At 45.3% G+C, this 22432-nt stretch overlaps 1 pseudogene; it reads left to right on the forward strand.

Annotated features, from left to right (window-relative positions):
• Positions 1–80: 80 nt before the first annotated feature.
• LOC112627116 lies at positions 81–22071 on the forward strand (annotated as a pseudogene).
• Positions 22072–22432: the final 361 nt, after the last annotated feature.

Consider the following 22432-nt stretch of genomic DNA (forward strand, 5'->3'; position numbering starts at 1 on the left):
GAAAACCACGAAAAACAAAGACCAAAATACTACCAGAGAAAGAGCAAAACGCCTGAGAACCTGACAAGAAGAAACAGAACATGGAAGATGATGAAACCTTCTATCCAGACCTTGAAGGAAAAATGCTGGAGCAGTCGCGCTGTGGAGAAGCCCGCACGGAAGGAAGCTCCCTCCTCGGCAGGCAGCACCGGGACGGGAGCCGTTTCTTCCCCAGGACAGGGGCCCAAGTCATCTGGAAGCTGCCAGTGGCACCCAGCGGGGTCCGGAGGGAACCAGAGCGCTGCTCTTCTCCTCACTGTGGACGCCATGCCAGGCGACACTCGCCCCGCTGCCTCCATGGGGAGGGCGCGGGAGGGAGGGGAACACACGTGCGCACCACGCGCCCGGCAGAAGGTTCGGCCCCGCCCGCTGCTCACACTGCGCATGGCAGGCTGATTCCACCTCCCAGGATGCATCAGGCCAGGCCATGGCCTCGAGGCTCTGGAACTCCTGCACCTGCTCAGCCTGGGCTGCCACAGCTGCCTCCTGCTTTTCTGCAACCGCCAATGCTTCCAGTCTTCTTGGAACTCCAGTGCTGACAATTTGGGGAGATACAAACAGTCCATAGCAAGGGGATCGTGGAGGAGGAGGTTTCTCGCAAAATTGAAACTTCAACTGCCAGTTCATCTAGCCACCTTTTTTTTCTTATAAATTCATTTAAGTTCAGTTCCTTATAGATGATGGGTATTAGACCTTTGTGGGATGCACCGTTTGCAAAAATATTCTCCTATTCTATAGGTTGCCTCTTTGCTAACAGTTTCTTTTGCTGTGCAGAAGCTCTTTAGTTTAATTAGATCCCATTTGTCAAATTTGGCTTCTGTTGCAATTGCTTTTGGTGTCTTTGTCATGAAATCTTTGCCCATGCCTATGTCCTGAATGGTATTGCCTATGCTGTTGTCAAGGGTTTTTATAGTTTTGGGTTTTACATTGAAGTCTGGATAAAGACTATGTGGTAATATACACTATGGAATACTATGCAGCCACAAAAAACAATGGGATCATGTCCTTTGCAGGGACATGGATGGAGCTGGAGACCCTCATCCTCAGCAAACTAACACAGGAAGAGAAAAACAAATATGGGATATTCCCACTTATAAATGAGAGCCAAATGATGAGAACACTTGAACACACAGAGGAGAAAAACACACCCTGGGGCTGAAGAGAGGGTGGAGGGTGGGAGGAGGGAGAAGATCGGGAAGAAGAACTAATGAGTACTAGACTAGACAGATCACATGGGTTGGAATCACCTTTACCACTTACTCTCAAGAAGCACTCAGCGTCTTTAAGCCTCAGTGTTCTTATCTTCAAAATGGGAATTATACTGATACCTTTCTATGGCAGACACTGCTGGTCTGCCCTACTTATCACTCTCACTTCCAAAGTGATAGAACCCCATTTTTGGACTAGGCATATGGCTCCCTAGGATGGAGACTGCATTTCTTAGCCCCCTGTTAGTTAGAGAAGGCCCTGTCTCTACCTTCCAGCTGATGATTTGCAAGCAAAACATCATTTAGCAGCTTGTAAGAACCTTCTTTAAGAGGCATATTGACCATGCTTTTTTCTTCTTGACTTTCTCTTCCTCTATTCTCTTTGGAAGCTGATGCTATAATCTTGGACCACTAAAATCAAGGCTCAGAATACAACAGCTACAAAATAAAATAGTCCCTGAAGTGGGACTATAAATAAAATAAAAATAGTCCCTGAAGTGGAGGCTACAAGTCACAGAACCTTAGCTTGTGACACAGGATTAACTGAAGAGGTCAGGTAGTAGGTGGGAATACGCAGATATTGCAGACTAATGAAACAGAACAAGATCATGTCTGTTGCAGGGACATGGATGGAGCTGGAGACCATCATCCTTAGCAAACTAATGCAGAACAGAAAACCAAATACCACAGTCTTGCTTATAAGTGGGAGCTAAATAAGAACAACACATGGACACATAGGGAAACAACACACATCTCCCTGCTGGAGATGTTTCCCACCTTCTTTGTATTATTTACTGTGCTCCTCACATTTCAGTTATTTTATATTTGATTTGATTTGATTTTTTGAGGGTCTCACTCTGTTGCCCAGGCTGAAGTACAGTGATGTGATCACAGCTCACTGCAGCCACAGGCTCCTAAGCTTGAGTGATCTATCTGCCTCAGCCTCCTGAGTAGCTGAAAATACAGGCATGCACCACCACACACACAGGGCATATACACACACACACACACATATGTGTATATACGTATCTATCTATATTTTTTTGGTAGATGGGTCTCACTATGTTGCTCAGGCAGGTCTTGAACTCCTGGGCTCAAGTGATCCTCCCGCCTCACTCCCCAGTGTGTTGGGAGGCACCGTGCCCAGCCTGTTAGGGTTTTTATCATGAGGGAATGTTGCATTTTATCAAAAGTTTTTTTCTGCATCTATATAGATGATCATATGGTTTTGGCTTTTAATCTGTTCACGTAGTGAATCACATTTGTTACTGCAAATGTTGAACCAAACTTGCATCCCCAGAATAAAGCCTACTTGATCATGGTGAATTAACATTTTCGTATGCTGCTGAATTGAGCTTACTAGCATTTTGTTGAAGATTTTGGCCTCTATGTTCCCCACAGATACTGGCCTGAAGTTTTATTTCATTGTCATGTCTCTGTCAGATTTTAGTATTAGACTGATGCTGGTTTCAGAGAATGAATTATGAAGGAGCCTCTCTTCTTCTGATTTTTAAAAATAGTTTCAGTAGGGGCTGGGTGCGGTGGCTCACACCTGTAATCCCAGCACTTTGGGAGGCCAAGGCAGGCAGATCACAAAGTCAGGAGATTGAGACCATCCTGGCTAACACGGTGAAACTCTGTCTCTACTAAAAATACAAAAAAAAAAAAAAGACATTAGCCGAGCGTGGTGGCGGGTGTCTGTAGTCCCAGCTACTCGGGAGGCTGAGGCAGGAGAATGGCGTGAACCCAGGAGGCAGAGCTTGCAGTGAACCGAGATCACGCCACTGCACTCCAGCCTGGGCGACAGAGCAAGACTCCGTCTCAAAAAAAAAAAAGTTTCAATAGGATTGTTGCCAATTCGTCTTTATGCATCCGGTAGAATTTGGCTGTGTATCCATCTGGTGCAAGGCCTTTTTTTGAGTAGGTTTTATATTACAGATTCAATCTGAGCTCAATGTCGTTCTGTTCAAGGTTTCAAGCTTTTCCTGATTCAATTGTGGGAGACTGTGTGTTTCCAGAATGTATCCATTTCCTCTAGATTTTCTAACTTGTGCACAAGTGCATAGCATTGTTTATTAGTATTCTCTGAGGGTTCCAGTATTCTCTGTGGGATCAGCTGTAATGCCATCTTTGTCATTTCCAATTATATTTATTTGGATCCTCTCTTTTTTTTTCCTTTATCTAGCTAGCAGTCTATGAATCTTAACTATTTCACAGAAGCTACTCTTGATTTTATTAATCTTTTGTATAGATTTTTGCATCTCAATTTCATTAAGTTCTTCTCCAATTTATTTGCTTCTGCAAGCTTTGAGTTTCGTTGGTTTTCTAGTTCCTTTATGTAGCAAATTAATTGTTAACTTGAGATCTTTGACTTTTTGATGAATGCGTTCAGCGATATACACTTTCTTGACACTGTTTTAGCTGGATCCCAGAAATCTTTGGTAAGCTATGTCCCTATTTTCATAAATTTGAAAGATTTTTTAAATTTCTGCCTTCTTTTTTTTTGAGATGGAGTCTTGCTCTTGTCTCCCAGGCTGTAGTACAATGGCACAATCTCAGCTCACTGCAACCTCCACCTCCCGGGTTCAAGCGATTCTCCTGCCTCAGCCTCCCAAGTAGCCTGGATTACAGGCACCTGCCACCATGCCTGGCTAATTTTTTGTATTTTTAGTAGAGACGGGATTTAGTCATGTTGGCCAGGCTGGTTCTCAAACTCCTGACCTCATGATCCACCCACCTCGGCCTCCCAAAGTGTTGGGATTACAGGTGTGAGCCACTGGGCCCTTCCAGGTTTTTTTAAATTTATTGAGACTTGCTTCATGACTGAGCATGTGATTGATCTTAGCGAGTCTTACCTGCGCAGATGAGAAAAATGTATATTCTGTGGTTGTTGAGTGGAGTGTTCTGTAGAAAACTATTAGGTTTAACTGGTCAAGTGTTGAGTTTAAGTCCAGTTGCCTTGTTCATTTTCTGTGTTAATGATCTGTCTACTGCTGTCAGTGGGGAGTTGAGGTCTCCTACTATCACTGTGTGGTTGTCTAAGACATGTCGTAGGCCAAGAAGAACTTGTGTTATGAATCAGTTGTTCCAACATTGGGTGAATATATATTTAAGATAGTTAGGTCTTGTTGGATTGTACCCTTTATCATTATGTAATGGCCTTTATTGTCCTACTTTTTATTGCTTTAAAGGTTTTTAAATCTAAGAATAGCAATACCTGGGCTTGACGTGGTGGCTCAGGCTTGTAATCCCAGCACTTTGGAAGGCTGAAGCAAGTGGATTGTTTGAGCACAGGAGTTGGAGATCAGCCTGGGCAACATGGCAAAACCCCATCTCTATCACAAAATACAGAAATTAGCCAGGTGTGGTGGTGCATGCCTGCAGTCCCAGCTACTCAGGAGGCTGAGGTGGGAGGATCACTTGGGAGGGTGAGTGCAGCGAGCCATAATCACACCACTGCACTTCAGCCTCAGTGACAGAGCCCATCCCCACCCCCCAGGAAAAAAAAGAAAAAAGAAAAAAAGAACCGTGACTCTTGCACAGTAGATATTCCTCCATCCCTTTACTCTGAGCCCATGGACGCTGCTGCTGTGAGATGAGTCTCGTGAAGATCATGGGTCTCGTCACTGGATCAGAGATTTCAGTGTCAGGCCTCACACCGTTAAGAACTCTAGAAGAGGGCCGGGCGCGGTGGCTCAAGCCTGTAATCCCAGCACTTTGGGAGGCCGAGACGGGCGGATCACGAGGTCGGGAGATCGAGACCATCCTGGCTAACACGGTGAAACCCCGTCTCTACTAAAAAATACAAAAAACTAGCCGGGCGAGGTGGCGGGCGCCTGTGGTCCCAGCTACTCGGGAGGCTGAGGCAGGAGAATGGCGGGAACCCGGGAGGCGGAGCTTGCAGTGAGCTGAGATCCGGCCACCGCACTCCAGCCTGGGCGACAGAGCCAGACTCAGTCTCAAAAAAAAAATANCCATTCGGGACATCAGCCTCGGGAAAGAACCTGTGACTAGGTCCTCAAAAAGCAACTGCAACACCAACGAAAGTTGGCAAGTGGGACCTAATTAAACGAAAGAGTTTTTCATAGCAAAAGACACTATTAACAGAGTAAACATACAACCTATGAAATGAGAGAAACCATGCATCTCACAAAGGTCTAATATCTACCAACTATAAGGAACTCAAATCAATGCACAAAATATAAATAACCCTATTAAAAAGTGGACAAAAGATATAAATGGACACTTCTCAAAAGAAGATATACATGCAGACACACATGAAAATATGTTCAGCATCACTAATCATCAGACAAGACAAATCAAAACCACAATGAGATACCACCTTACTCTTGCACAAATGGCCATAATTAAAAAGTCAAAAAACAGTAGATACTAGCAAGAATGTGGTGAAAAGGAAACACTTTTACTCTTCTAGTGGGGAATGTAAATGAGTATAACCACTATGGAAAACAGTGTGGCGATTCCTTAAACAAATAAAAGTAGAACTACCACTCAATCCAACAACCCCACTACTGGGTGGGTACACGAAGGAACAGAAGTATCATGTGAACAAGGCCCATGCACATGCATGTTTGCACAATTCACAATTGTAAAGATGTGGAACCAACTTAAGCGCCCATCGACCAACAAGTAGACAAAGAAAATGTGGTACATATACACCATGGAATACCACTCAGCCACAAAAACAAAATAATACCTTTCACAGCAACTTGGAGGGAGCTGGAGGCCATTATTCTTTGTGAAGTAATTTGGGAATGAAAAACCAAGTATCTTACTGAAAAGCGAGAGCTAAGCTACATGGATAAACAGGCCTAAGAATGATATAATTGACATTGAGGACTTGGAGAGGAAAGGATGGGAGGGGGATAAGCGATAAAAGACTGCATATTAGGTATAGTGTACACTGCTCGGGTGACACACCCACTAGAATCTCAGAACACATCCATGTAACCGAAAACCACCTGTACCCAAAAACTATTGAAATAAAAATAAAAATTAAAAAAGTAATTACTCCTGGGGATCTGTTTAAAATGCACTCTGTTAATATTCCATGACCTGAGTCTTCTAAATTTCCATGCAAAACCCGGCAAATACTCAGAAACAGATTTAAAATCTCAAACCACTGCCAAAATTACAACTCGATTTCTGCAGACAGAGTTGAGAGGAATTTCCACAAACCTAAGTTCTTAGGTGTCACACATGGTGGCTCATGCCTATAATCCCAACCTTGGGAGGCTGAGGGCCAGAGGACTGCTTGAGAACAAGATTTTGAAACTAGCTTCTGCCACACAGCAAGACCCTTTCTCTGATTAAAAAAAAAAAAAAAAAGACATGAACCCTTTTAGGAGTTTTCAAAGAGGGTTTTCTCACAGTTCATTTAGTGGCTTACATGAATATTTCTGTTATTGGAGACCATCCCATGAAGGACTGGCTTCCAGAATCCCTTCTCCTTCCCACTGAGCTGACCTACCTATGGCTCTGGCTCTCAGGATCTTTGAAGGACACAAGGCTCAGCTTTCTCCATCCTCCATCTCTTATCACAGATTGTCCAGCAGAGGCCAGGGAGTCCTCTCGGGTGCCTACCCAGATGCTACTCAGACTCTAGCAAGCAGCAAGGCCCCAAGATCCCAGCCAAGTCTCTGGATCCAAAGATGCCTCAACCAATGCAGGGGTTCTACACATTTCTGGGCTGCAGCCTGAGGACAAGGTTGACTATTGTTGTTGTAAAAGGCACGGCAGCGGCCGGGCGCGGTGGCTCAAGCCTGTAATCCCAGCACTTTGGGAGGCCGAGACGGGTGGATCACGAGGTCAGGAGATCGAGACCATCCTGGCTAACACGGTGAAACCCCGTCTCCACTAAGAAATACAAAAAACTAGCCGGGCGAGGTGGCGGGCGCCTGTAGTCCCAGCTACTCGGGAGGCTGAGGCCGGAGAATGGCGTGAACCCGGGAGGCGGAGCTTGCAGTGAGCTGAGATCCGGCCACTGCACTCCAGCCTGGGCGACAGAGCGAGACTCCGTCTCAAAAAAAAAAAAAAAAAAAAGGCACGGCAGCTCAAAAGTTTACAGGGTGCTCAAGACTCAGGGGAAAGTGAGACGCTAACCTACTCTCTACTCTCCTGGCCTAGCGCAGTCACCCCTTGTGGTGACTCGAATCAAGTATAGCTCAGGGGGTGACTTCTCTTGTCCAATCTTCAATCACAGCTGATTGTCCTCAGACAAATAGATTTGATAATAAAGTATCACTGGCTTCAGTTTAACTTTTACATTAATTTTCTGCTCATTTCTTCTCACTGGGTTCATGTTTTTGCAGGCAGAAGTTTGTGGCTTGAAGATAAAAATCTTTATGGAATTCTTTATGGAATCTTTACGGAAAATCAAACAAATGCTTGGCTGCTTTTTAATTAGGCAAATGAAACACTTCAATACTGATAAAATAGCTCTAATATTTAAGTAGCACATTTACAACTCTAAAGATGAAAACTTTTATCAATAACTCTGCCAGTCTGACAACCAAGCAAAAAGAATGCAACCCGTTTGTGGCTTCCTAGCCAACACACACACATAGGCCCACCGATAGGACAACGCAGATAGGACAGCGGGAATGAAAAGAAGAAAAAGCATTGCAGCATTTCCAGTAGGCATTTTAACTGTCAAAATGTCACAGACAACAATATTGAAAATCATATCACTGCAAACGATTCAAAGCTGAATGCCACTTTCACAATGGCAAGCAAGATGCGAAAAAAATGGTGACCCATCGCATTTGATTTTACAAAATTTATCTACATTACTATGGATTTCTAATATGCCTCCTTAGCTTTCTCTGCAAATATAACAAAGGAGAGAGTCATCCAGGATGATGGGGCAGCATAGAGTCCAGTGTAGGCCTGAGCACCATCTGGAACGACGACAAACTCTTACCTGCTCAGGTCGTCATTCAAATGGTAAACCACACATTCCAATACTCACATTCAAACAGAGCAGGGCTGTCCATATTCACATGTGGCTCCAGTTTCCTCATCCGTAACAAAGAGGGCTTAGATTCACTCTGAAAAACCTTTCTGGCTCTAATAGCTTTCGATTTTTAGAAATAAAGTTTAGAATGTCTGTCTCATCTAGAAACAATGATTACAAAAAAAAATACTATATTCTAGGGCATTTGAAAATTTTTTCTTTATAGGACCTAAATGTTAACAGTTAATCTTTAGAAAATAATATTTGAAATCCCCTATGACATGGCTCTTAAAACGTCTAAATTTTGTGCCAACTTCTGTTAACCCTGATGGCATTTACTCTTCTATCCATGTTAGTAACATTTACTTGGATTAACAGAAAGGTGTTGAGTGCCCCAATCTACATTTCCACACAACGTGTCATTATAATCTTGTGAAATAGTCTGCATTTTCTTTTAAAGAATCTTTTCAGTCAAATGTTTAATCCATTTAGGAACTTGGGTTGAACTAAGTAATTCAGTCAAAACTACCAATTAACTAGCTGCAGGCAAACACTAGTAAAGTGTGTTTCTGATAATTCACCTCTTTAACGATTGGTAAATGAGATGAAAAGCAAAATGGGCATTCCGAGCGATAAAACGTTCACCATTGTTCCTTCCACTTTGCCTACCCAACAAAGCAAGATTAATGTCTTATCATTTATCCGAGCCAATCGCTTGTCATTAAACTTCATTCGATCAATGTTAATGCCTTAGTAAATCAGTTGCACTACTGGAGTGGCCTTCAGTAGTCGCACTTGTGTATATTTCTCTTCAGTATACACATTCTCATTTAAAAGCTAGTACAATGCAAAACATCCCAGTTCTATGAGAGTAAGTTGATAATTCAAGGGCACAGTAAATTCCAAGAAATGGCAGCACACATACACATTGGCTTATTCCAATGTCTGCCATCAATGAAAATATGTGACCTGCCTGTGCTTGACACAAGGGATCTCTAGTCCCGGCTCAAACCATTGCATGAGAACAGGTTATTACATTTTCAAGAATTTCTGAGAGTTTACTCTTTTTTTTTTTGAGCCGGAGTCTCGCTCTGTCGCCCAGGCTGGAGTGCGGTGGCCAGGTCTCGGCTCACTGCAAGCTCCGCCTCCTGGGTTTACGCCATTCTCCTGCCTCAGCCTCCCGAGTAGCTGGGACTACAGGCGCCCGCCACCTCGCCCGGCTAGTTTTTTTGTATTTTTTAGTAGAGACGGGATTTCACTGTATTAGCCAGCATGGTCTCGATCTCCTGACCTCGTGATCTGCCCGCCTCGGCCTCCCAAAGTAGCTGGGATTACAGGCTTGAGCCACCGCGCCCGGCTGAGAGTTTATTCTTAAAGTCATTGTTATTAAAATGCATTCTATGAACTTCCAACTAAATTATATTGAAACTATAATATTTAAGACTCCTCATATTCTAATTATTTCAGTATATTTTATTGTCTATGTTCATGGTGCATCTAGTCAATCTGTACAGTAGCATTATCCTGTGATGGTGTGCCAGCACGCATCTCATCCCAACTCATCATTCAGTGACATCAGCTTGGTAGCTTGAATCTGGGCACGATATTCCTACTTACAACACAGAAATGTGCAAATACTATAAGCCAAGTTCTGTGTTTTGCAGAGAGTCAGTTGTTAAGCATTTACCAGCACACCACTGGATCTGGAGAACCCAGACACGTTCCCTGCTCTCTTGTAGTCACCAAAAATGCAAGATGCTATGGGACTAGTTAGCAAGCCTACGGGATCAGGAAAGAACTACAGAGAATATATTACTTAATAAGAGTCCCAGGGAATGAGTCGAGGTGGGCAATGAGGACAAAGAAGCAACTTTACCAAGCAAGGGGAAAACAGATTGCAGGATGGAGCCTCATCCCAGAAATTCAAAGGCCAGGGTGCTAGTCATGGGGTAGAAAGAGATAAGGCTGAAAAGATGCAAGATAAATCTTACGTATTTTAAGAAAAGACACTCGGCCAGACGCGGTGGCTCACACCTATAATCCGAGCACTTTGGGAGGCCCAGGCGGGTGGATCACGAGGTCAAGAGATCAAGACCATCCTGGCTAACACAGTGAAATTCCATCTCTACTGAAAATACAAAAAATTAGCTGGGCATGGTGGCAGGTGCCTGTAGTCCAACTACAGGAGAATGAGGCAGGAGAATGGCATGAACCTGGGAGGCAGAGCTTGCAGTGAGCCGAGATTGCGCCACTGCGCTCCAGCCTGGGCGACAGAGTGAGACTGTCTCACAAAAAAAAAAAAAAAAAAAAGAAAGGAAAAAAAAAGACAAGACACTCATATTCACGACTGTATTAAAAACACAGGGAAGCTACTGAAGATTTTTAAGTATGGGGTTAGAAGGAAGAGAGATGAGTACTGTTAAACAATCACACCTGACTGGAGAAGGGTCCAAAAGATTGTCCAAGAAAAGACACAGAGAAAAGTGACCACCAAGCGTCCCAGGTAACATAGCTAAAAGCACAATCTTTCTGAGCATGCAGTCGTACTACATTTTTATTTAATGATCATTTAAATGCTCAACTCCACTAATATAAACATTATTAAACAGATACAAAAAATGGGTAATTTTAAAAAGTGAGATAAAATACAGTCATGTAAAGTTCTGATCTCTATTTCCACACTTCGATGGTTCTGCAGCCGATGTCACAGGCCACTGCTGAAGCCAGCCTTGGAAGATGAAGCACAGGATGCACAGGCAATGGGACTTGGTGAGGAGTGCATGGAGCTGGGGCCAGATGTCACTCTCAGGGAAGACCTAGTTCATGCTAAGAAACCTACAGGAGGGGCCGGGCGCGGTGGCTCAGGCCTGTAATCCCAGCACTTTGGGAGGCCGAGACGGGCGGATCACAAGGTCAGGAGATCGAGACCATCCTGGCTAACACGGTGAAACCCCGTCTCTACAAAAAAAAATACAAAAATCTAGCTGGGCGAGGTGGTGGGCGCCTGTAATCCCAGCTACTTGGGAGGCTGAGGCAGGAGAATGGCGTAAACCCGGGAGGCAGAGCTTGCAGTGAGCTGAGATCCGGCCTCTGCACTCCAGCCTGGGCAACAGAATGAGACTCCGTCTCAAAAAAAAAAAAAAAAAAAAAAGAAACCTACACGAGGATAAACCTCTTCAAAACTTGACACCATGGCCATGACCCAACTCCCCCCAGAATGCCTATTGATGACATCACAAGGGTTAGCCAGTATTTCCTGGCACTCAATTTCACCAGGAGCAAACAGAAAACGTTAAACAGGAAATGCTGATGTGTGTGAGTGTGTGTGTGCCTGTATGGGTGTGCACCTGTATGGGTGTGCATGTACATGTGAGTGTGCCTGTATGGGTGTGCATGTACATGCGAGTGTGTGTGCACGCACAAAAGTGTGCATGTGATTACATGTGTATGTGTGCATGTGAATGTATGTGTATCTTGAGTATGTGAGCATATTAGTATCTGTGTGTGCACATGAGTGTACACTGTGTGTAAGTGTGTGCATGTGTGTTTGCACTCACCAGTCTGGGTGCTGGTTTGTGAGAGTGGGGCAAGAAGGAGTTGCCCCGGATAGCTCACCCAACCTACCCTCTGCCTTGGGCAGTGCAGCAGCTGATAGCTCCCCTAACCCACCCTCAGCACCACCAGCAGTGCACAATAGCGCACACAACCTACCTCCAACCTCCCCCCCGCCCCCAAAACCTTGGGCAGTGTAGGCCCGGATAGTGCAGCCAAACCCCACGCCACTGCCAGCAATGCAAAGCCGGATAGAACCACCAGCCTCCCACAGCAGGAAGTGCAGACCCAACAGCACACCAAACCCGCCTCCCCAAGGTGAGCAGTGCAGCCGCAGACAGCGCACCTACCCCTACCCTGCCACCTTTCTTCCACTCTAAACTGAGCTGCAGTCTCCATTGACACCACCACCAACAGCCAGATGTTGGTTGGTGACTCCAGCCTCCAGCATGCACAGGTGGCCCCCACTTCTCGTCCTCTAGCTGGTCAGGAGCAGCTTTCCTGCTGGCCACCTTTCTACTGCTCCAGCCACACTTCTACCACCCTATTACTCCTCTGGCGACCCTCCTACCTCTCTGGCTGCCCTCATATGCTCCCGCATGCTGCATTCTCTCTCGCCACCACCAAATGTAGCGAGGCAAGCCACGGGTGTTGCAAGGCTCCAGCCTCCAGCATGCAGCAGGTGCCTGAGCTCCTCCTTCTCCTGGTCCTCAAAGCCAGAAACAGACTACGTAGGCAGGCTGATACAAAAGAGCCTAAATCCATGTGAGGCCTTCCCAACATGCACATGGGATTATGTGCATGATTTCTAGACTACATGTTCTGATTGGATGACAGAAAACCTCTAGACCTTCTCTGATTGGACTTTATTTTCATACTCTGATTGGTTGTCCTAAGACTTGCTTTCATCCAATCAGAACATGCTAATAAAGTCCAATCAGAGTAGGCCTCTGGTTTTTCTCATATCCAATCAGAACATGTAGTCCAGGAACCTCATGTGCATAACCTCAGGATATAAATGGTGCTGAAGGGGAGTCAGATGATCGCGGGGTCTTCTGTGTCTGCTCCGCGAGCTTCTCTGTGCCCGATTTAGAGGACCAGGACCAGGGCTAACCACCGCCACACGCTCCAGGCTTGTAGCTTTTGGCACCACCGCTCGCCTAGCTGCAGTTGGTGGCGACGGAGACTGCAGTGCGACTGGAGTGGTAGGAAGGGGAAAATAGTTTGGGGATAGATGGAGGGGTACAGAAAGTGGTTAGTGCCAAAGGGAAAAGAGGATGGCGAGCAGAAGACATTGCAAAAAGACGGTGAGGAAAAATGGTGGGAAAAAAATTGGGGGAGTAGATGGAGGGGGAAAACAGGGTGGTGAACAGGGGGAAGAGAAGGTTTTGCAGAAAGACAGTGGGGAAATGTTTTTGGGTGGATGGAAAAGAGGATGATGAGAGAGGAATGGAGGTGAGCAGGAGGGAGAGAAGGTTTGCAAAAATACGGATTTTCTCGAATGCTTTATTTCTGTTGAGATGTTCGTATAGTTTTGTCTTTTATTCTATTAATGTGGTGTTTGTACCCATTGATTTTTCAAATATTAAATCAATGGTGCATTCCTGGGGTAAAGCACATTTACACGTAGTGCAAAATCTATTTTATGTGTTGCTGGATTTCATTTGGTGGTGTTTTGTTGAGTATGTTTGATTTTATAAAATAATGAAAGATACTGGTCTATGTTGTTTTGTGATATTGTTTTGGTGTCAGAGTAATCCTGGCTTTATAAAATGAATTGGGAAGTGTTCTCTCCCCTTTTATTTTCTGCAACAGTTAGTGAACAATTGATATTAATTTCTCAGAGTGTTTGATAGACTTCACCTGGGAAGCTGCCTGATACGGGATTTTTATTATAAGTTTTTAAAGTTACAATCTGATCTTTTAACCTTCTGTAGATCTATTTATATTTTATATTTCTCCTTTACTCTGTTTTAGTTTGTGTCTTTCTAGGACTTCATCCATTCTATCTAGGCTATCTTAATTTTTTTGGCATAAGATTTTCATTGCATTCTCTTTTAATCATTTTTATTTTGTGATACTGGCAGTGATGTGTTCTCTTTTATTGCTGATTTTAGTAATTCGATTCTCTTCTCTTTTTTTTCTTGCCTAGCCTAAGTAAACATTTGCCAATTTTGTTATCTTTCCAAACATTTAATTTTGGTTTACTGATGTTCTTTGTTGTTTCATATTCCCTATCTTTCTGTTGGCTTAACTCTTGTGAAATGTTTCTCTTTAGGAAGATTGTATTTGGTTAATTAAAATTTAAGTTGATTTTGGAGTATCAACTTTTCTTTTATATGAAAGTAGAAGCATGAATTGGGAAATAATGGGTTCTCAAGTATTTTTTTGGTAGTGGCGGGGATGGGTGGGGAAACAAAATGAGTATCCATGTAGCCCTTGGTTCTCCAAATCATGGAGCTAACTTGGTCAAAATAAGTAGCCTCTCATTCCTTATCTTAAGAGGGTGATCTTGCCTTGCTTGGAGACATTATAGTGAATTCACTTGATGTAGTTTCTTTTAATCATATCAGTTTACTTCATGTCCCATTTTTCTCTTCTTTTTTTTGAGACGGAGTGTCACTCTGTCACCCAGGCTAGAGTGCAGTAGCCCTCGGCTCACTGCAACCTCTGCCTCCTGGGTTGAAGCGATTCTCCTGCCTCAGCCTCCCAAGTAGCTGGGATTACAGGCATCCACCACCATGTCCAGCTAATTTTTGTATTTTAAGTAGAGACAGGGTTTCACCATCTTGGCCAGCCTGGTCTCGAACTCCTGACCTCATGATCCACCCTCCTCAGCCTCCCAAAGTGCTGGGATTACAGACGTGACCCACCGCGCCTGGCCCATGTCCCATTTTCAACCAGTTATTGTACATGGAATGATTGCTGGAATCACATTCCATCACACACAGGTAAATAAGTAAATTCTGTTATTTAATATCTAAATTATATATACATATATTTTACTTGTAATTCAATGAAGATAAAGCTTTGTATGCTCTGTGTAAAATATGCTGTCTATATTCTCATGATAGTGAATAAATTGAGTAATTGAATGTATTTGAATTTTACATATATTCTCCATTTAGTAAGAGAAATAAAATCTTAGTACTTGATTTAGTAAATTCCTACATTTAAATTAAGATGTTTCTTAGCAGAAACAAAGTTTATCTTAATGGGATGATAATTCACTAGTTTACCTCTGACGAGCATCAGCTAGTATTTAATCTATTATGAAATTACACAGCACCAAAATAAAATAGAATACAATTATTTAAAACACAAAATTTTATTGATTTAGACATCAGATGTTTACATTATAAAATTGAAGTATTTTGAGGAGTTTTGTTTTTGTTTTTAGGATATTAGCATATATTAACAAACGTGAACCATAGTAAAAGTTGTTCAGTAACACTTTAACATTCCATTTTCAAGTAAACTGGATTTATGTGTCAGGTTGAAAAGCTTTTAGATGACTGATTTATATTTCTGTCTGTATCCAAATATTTGTATATCATGTAGACAGCCCAAGAAAATATGCAGATATGTAAGGCATTGAATAGAATGGTAAAGAACACGTCCTTAAAGAAGAGAATAAGCATCTGAACCATTTTGCATTCTCACTAGCAATGTAAAAGGATTTCAATTTCTCCGCATACTTACCACTTGGTATTTTATATTCATTTTGATTGTATCCTAGTAAGTGTGAAATAGTACCTCGTTGTTTGATTTGTATTTCTGTAATGACTAGTGATGCTGCATATTATATATGTATATATATGTGTTTATTTATGCACATACATATATAGAGAGCTTATATACCTTGTTTGGAGAAATATCTATACTAATTATTTGCCCGTTTTTAAATTTGGTTGTTTGCCTTTCAGTTTTTGAGTCATACGTATTCTTTGTATATTCTGGATACTAGATTATCATCAGATACATGACTTGACAAATATTTTTCCTCATGCTGTAGGTGGTTGTTTTAGTCTGTCTGGATTACTATAATAAAATTCATAGATTGGGTGGTTTATAAACAACAGGAATTTATTTCTCACAGTTCTAGAGGTTGAGAAGTCCAAGATCAAAGCACTTGAAGATTCAGTGTCTGGGCCAGGCGCGGTGGCTCAAGCCTGTAGTCCCAGCACTTTGGGAGGCCGAGACGGGTGGATCACGAGGTCAGGAGATCGAGACCATCCTGGCTAACACGGTGAAACCCCGTCTCTACTAAAAAATACAAAAAACTAGCTGGGCGAGGTGGCGGGCGCCTGTAGTCCCAGCTACGCGGGAGGCTGAGGCAGGAGAATGGCGTAAACCCGGGAGGCGGAGCTTGCAGTGAGCTGAGATCCGGCCACTGCACTCCAGCCCGGACAACAGAGCGAGACTCCGTCTCAAAAAAAAAAAAAAAAAAAGAAGAAGATTCAGTGTCTGGTGAGGGCCTGCTCTGTCACAGATGGCTGTGTTCTCATTGTAACCTTGCATAGCAGAAGGGGCAAAGAAGCTCTCTGGGTCCTCTTCTATAAGGGAACTAATCTCATTCATAAGCATAGAGCCATCGTGACTTAATCACCTTCCCAAAACTCCACCTCTGCATACTATCACATTGGGGGTGAAGATTTCAACAATTTTGGAGAAACACAACCCTTCACACCATAGTACTTGTCTTTTAACTTTCTTGATAATGCCCTTCGATGCAAAAAAGTTTTTAATTTTGATGAAGTCCAACTTATTTTTTCTTGTGTTACTCTTGCTTTGGATGTGGTATCTAAGAACGCATTGCAAAATCCAAGGTCATGAAAATTTATGTATATCTACATATATAGGTATATATATACACACATACGTATGTAAATACATTTATTTTTTTACTGAGATGGAGTCTCACTCTGTCATCCAGGCTGGAATGCGGTGGTGCAATCTCGGCACCCCCCCAAGTAGCTAAGATTACGGATTACAGGCACGCACCACGACACCTGGATAATGTTTCTTTCCTCTTCTTATTCAGTAAAGACTGAGCTCACATCCTACTGGAGACTTTACCACCTACAGAAGTTTGTTATAATTGCAAAAAGAAAAGATTGGTAGTGACCATATATAGTAAAACAAACAAAAACCTACAAAAACAGGACCAGGAAAAGATATGGAACATGTGGAAAGATAGAACCAGTCAGGAGCAGTTTATATTTCTGACCAAATTGCATTTTACAGTGGCCAGTGAGACACAAGACCACCAGCTACTCAGGAGGATGAGGCAGGAGAATTGCTTGAACCCGGGAGGCGGAGGTTGCGGTGAGCTGAGATTGTGCCACTGCACTCCAGCCTGGGCAACAGAGTCAATTGCTGGGCCAGGCAAAGTGGCTGACACTTGTAATCCCAGCACTTTGGGAGGCTGAGGTGGGCAGGTCACCTGAGGTCAGAAGTTCGACACCAGCCTGGGCAATATGGTGAAACCCCGTCTCTACTAAAAATACAAAAAGTTGGCTGGGCGTGGTGGCTCATGCCTGTAATCCCAGCACGTTGGGAGGCCAAGGCGGGTGGATCACCTGAGGTCAGGAGTTCAAGACCAGACTGGCAAACATGGTGTGAAACCCCATCTTTACTAAAAAAACAAAAAATTAGCCGGGAGTAGTGGCAAGCACCTGTAATCCCAGCTACTCAGGAGGCTAGGGAAGGAGAATCACTTACTTGAACCTGGGAGGTGGAGGTTGCAGTGAGCTGAGATCATGCCTTTGCACTCCAGCTGGGCGACAAAAGCGAAACTCTGCCTAAAAACATGTGTTTTATATATATATATTTATTTATATATATTTATATATATTTAATTTATATATTTATATATATTTATATGTTTATATATATTTATATGTATATTTATGTATTTATATATATTTATGTATTTATATAATTTATATATATATAACGTTAGCTGACTATGGTAGTGGGTGCCTGTAATCCTAGCTACTTGGGAGGCTGAGGCAGGAGAATCACTTGAATTACTCCAAACACGACATCCTGGAAAAGGCAAAACTAGGCGGCATGAGGAATGTTTAGGGCAGTGAAACATCCTGTACGATTCTGTGATGGTGGATACACGTCATCATGCATCTGTCAAAAGCCATCAAACCTACAACCCAAGGAGTAAACCCTAACATAAAGGGGGACTTTGGTGAATGATAATGTACTGATACTGGCTCAGTAACTCGAATATGGACCACACTAACGAAAGATGTTCGTAAAGAGAAAACTGAGGGGAGGGGTATGTGGAAACTGTACTTTCAGCTCAATTTTTCTGTAAACTTAAAACTGCTCAAACAAGGCATATTATTTTGTTTTAACATCCTAATAGAGGATCAGAGGATGGGCAAACAAATCTTGGGTAAAACATGGCAGAAAAAGCATGAAGTACAACAAAAAAATAATTTTCTTTCCAATAAGTTGTTGTTACTCTAAGTACCTGGTACAGCCATTCTAGTTGGCAACTAAGATTTGCAGGTGGAAGGGAGAGAGGGGGTCAAGGGGAAGCTGGAGGATGGTCTAAAAGAGGGAGTGGGGAGCTGTTCAGGCAGAAGTAGGTTGGATCCTGACTCTACCACTCACTATGCGACCCTGGCAAAGAGATACAAAATCGGGCTCCAATTACAGGGGTAAGGAAGATTTTCATCAGTACCCACCGTTGCACTAGGGAAGAGTCCACCTGAGCTGGACTGAACTTGGATTTGTAGAGGTGACTTTGAGTTTCAAAGGGAGAATGAGGGAATAGGGAAGGGGTTGGGGGGCGCTCAGTGGAGTCAGGAAAGTGACAAATTGCAAAGGGCTGGTGTGAGCACTGTTGGCCCCAGTGCTGCTCCCCGTCTGGAAACTGTCGTCCTCCCAGAGGGAGGGGAGATAGAGACCTTGTCTCAGGTGCCAGCCAGAACAAACAGCACATCCTTTGGGCAGCATCAGATTTTCTCCGGCAGACAATTTAAGGGGCACTCGAGTTATCTGAGGGGCGTGGCCCCCAACGCTGGTAACTGTTAGTGTTTGTTCAAGTCTCCATAGGCCAAGTCTGAGGCCTGGTGGCGAACGGGGCTCAGAGGGGCCTGGCTGGACTCTGCTCCAGGAGGTTCTTTGTCAATAGAGTGAGTTAACCGGGCCCTGGGAGCCTCCGTTTTCCTCACGTATCTGTGAGGAGCAAGGGATGACATGATCCAGGAGCCTCCCCGCTCCGCAACCCGCAGACGCGGGGGGCTCCACAGCTGCCCTTTCTGATAAAGGAGCTGGGCGGGCACCCTGACTGCGCCCGCTGGAGGCCCTGAAGTACCGAGGCTCCTGGAGCGCATCCTGTGCTGGAGTCCTGGAGGATGCCACAGATCTGGAGGGGGCAGTGGGGTCCTGGAGGATGCCACAGATCTGGAGGGGGTGGTGGGGGTCCTGTCCCAGACTCACCTTAAACGCTGCAAGGACTGTGACCACCCAGCCTGCCTCAGGCAGGAGGCGCAGTGGTCCCCTCTGCAAGCTGCAGATTCCCCGCCCTGGCTCCAACTGACCATAGTTGAATCGAGTTGGAGGCGACAACAATGTCTTAGAAACTTGAGTTCCCTGCAGTGGAAACTGGATTCAAAGCTAGTGACATGAACATTGACCCCTGGCCTGGGCTAGCTCTCCCCACCTCCCTCCCACTCCCCCCAGGCAGCCCAGCTCTGAAAGGGGTCAGGGACAGGAACATTTTCCTGAAAACCAGTGGCTTTTTTTTGCATTTTAGAAAAAGTTGCCAGTTTTCATCTGGAGCAGGGTGGTGAGCTCCTCAGCAGCCTCCGCAACAGCTGCCCTGCCTACACCCGCAGAGCTGGAGGTTCTGTCCTCCCTGCTGCTCTCAGGAGTGTTCAAGGGTGGAGGGCAGGGAATGGGGCCTGAGGTATAAAGGCTAAGAGGTTGGGGGCAGGGCCCATGTCCCAGCCTTCATTAGGAAGGGAAAGGGCTTTGGGGTCAGGTGGCAGCTATTCCCCACCAAGAGATTCAGGGTCACAGGTTTTTCCCCACACCTCTGAACTCAGGGCCTAGCCACCCCCAAACTTCCAAATCCCACTTTTGTGATATGTGAAGCTACTTATTTCTTACCCTTGGAGGCTGTGTGGGGAATTTCCAGCCCTTTCATGCCTGTGTGATCCCGCCCCACCCCCACAGTTGTATAAAGGTCATAGTGAAGGAGCTGGGGGAAGACTGCTTCAGCCAGATCCTGGGGTGGGGTCTTTAGGTTTTCTCACTTTTGACAAGCCCCTGAATATTTTTATAGTAGTTTTTTTGTATTTTTTGTAATGACAGTATTATGTAAAAAATAAAGTATTTTAAAAATAAAAATAAAAGAATTAAAAAAAAAAAAAAAACAATCCTGAGTTCCCGCCTCGGGGTACTGATGCCTTTTACTGATTGTAAAGCCGGCACGGAACTTTGCAGCCATGGCTCAGAAACACAACTGAGTGTCCTAGAGCAGGTGCAACCAGAGGACATTGGCAGGGGAGCAGTGCCTCCTTGTGGTCAGTGCGTGCTGGCCTCGGTGACAGGAGAACCTTAAGGCTGGTGACATTCAGTCCCCAAGCAGGCAAATCACAGAGGTGGCTGGGGCTGTGCAGGGCTAATGGGCAAACTAGAGCAATGGAATAATGTCTTTCCTCTCAGACAGGGAAAGGTTTTAAAAATAGGTAACACTAGGGCTGGCGGGGACACGTGGAAACTGGCACTGCCATAAACTGCCAGAGGAGGAAGGAAAGTGGGTAGTGGCCCTGGGAGAGGTTTCTTGTCTTGTTTTGTTTTGTTTTTTGGGAGGTGGGGATTTGTTTTTTTGCAAAGGCAGGGTCTCACTATGTTGCTTAGGTTGGTCTCGAACTCCTATCCTCAAGCAATCCACGTGCCTTGAGTTCCCAAACTGCTGGGTTACAGGTGTGAGCCACCAGGCCCGGTCCCTGAGAGCCTTTTGGAACTAGGAATCAGAAGTCTTTCTCTGGGGTTGGGGAAGGGGAGGGGGACAGTGTACGTGTGCAGGGGTTTGGAAACTTTGTGGCTTGGCCATGGATCTCATGGCCCGAGAGCCTCACCTCAGTTTCATGGGCGAGATTGGCCCTTGTGGAGTTCGAGTCCAACCCAGAAGAAACAAGGAAGCCTGGGTCTCCTCCAAGAGTGCAGCAGGCTGGCCTCGGGTCCCCCCAAAGGCAGCCAGAGACAAGCCCAGAATCCCCCAGTCTGCAGCAGGGTGCAAAGGTTTGGGGTCACCCCAAAGGCAGCCAGAACCAAGCCCAGGGTCCCCCCAGCATCAGCAAGATCTACACCTGGAGTCACCCCAAAGGCAGCGGAGTCTAGTCCTGAACCCCCACAATGTCAGCCGAAGCCAAGTGAGGAGGCACCACAGTGTTCTCAGGACCAGGGAGAACTAGCCTCGGAGTGGGCCCAGAGTCCAGAGGAGCTGCCCCGGGGGTGCGGGTGGCATCAGCAGCTATACCCGGGCCCAGGATCACCAGGGCCTTACCCCAGTCGGTACGTACCAAGTTCAGAGCCCCCACGGCCAGTACAGGAGCTGACACCCAAGGCACCTGGCTCCCTGCCGGGGTCAGCACGAGCCAAGCAAGCTGCCTCTGGCTGGGGAGAGGTAACGGGCGGCCATGGGGCAGAGAAGGGAAAAGATGCTTCAGCCCAGGCTCCAGTATCCAAGAAGTTGGAGGAGGAGGAGGAGGAGTTTCCTGTAATCCAGAAGGGGAGGCCCAAATTGGGGTGGGTGTGGAAGGACCACTCCAAGAAAAAGTTATCCCAGATGGTTCAGGACAGGCCCCTGCACACATCCTGGCAGTGGAAGATGAAGGAACAGCAGGAAAGGAAGCTTGCCAAGGATGCTGCCCCTAACCTGGAGGAGGAGAAGGAAAAGCACTGCCAGGAGAAGAAACAGCGCCGGGCCGAGAACCTGAAACAGCACGTGAAGAACAATGGAAGGCAGAGATTGTCCAAGTCACCCAAAACCCCACCAAGCTCAAGCTGGCGAAGACGCAGCAGCTGCGCTCCACTGAGAAGCGGGACACCCTGACCCTGCTGCAGAAGCAGCCGTCCCAGCAGCCAGCAGCCAGCAGCCAAAGTCTGAGCTCAGGACGGCCCAGAGGCCCTCCATGGCCAGCAACTGTGTCAGACACGGCACCTCAAGCCACTGGCCAGATACCTCTGCTGGAGCCGGCACTGCAAACCTATGGCTGCAAAATGGTGACCCCACCCTGGCCAGGGCTCCTGGGCCTTTGACGTCTTTTAGGCAGGTCTGTGTGGGACAGAGGCCCAGAGGGGGCCTGGGATCTGGCAGAGATGGGGGCGAGAAGAAATTCAGCCCCCTCCCTTCTTCCTCTCCTTCCCCAAGTGCCTTCAGACCAAGAACAGTATATTCTTCAGTTCCTCAGGGAGCTGGCGACTAGTGGGTGACTCCCCAAGATGTGTATGTTCTGTCTCAGTGTGCTAGGTCCAACCGAGGCCCAAAGACAGGCACTCAGGAGTCCAGCTTCCCCTACACTTTTTCAGAGCTGCTCTGGGCACCTCTGCGCCCCACTGGCTCTGTCACCGAGCAGACGGAATCCAGCTCCTCCCAACTTTTCAACACTGAAAGATGAAA

This window comes from Theropithecus gelada, chromosome 6 (assembly GCF_003255815.1).
Source record: "Theropithecus gelada isolate Dixy chromosome 6, Tgel_1.0, whole genome shotgun sequence".
Lineage (NCBI taxonomy): Eukaryota > Metazoa > Chordata > Mammalia > Primates > Cercopithecidae > Theropithecus > Theropithecus gelada.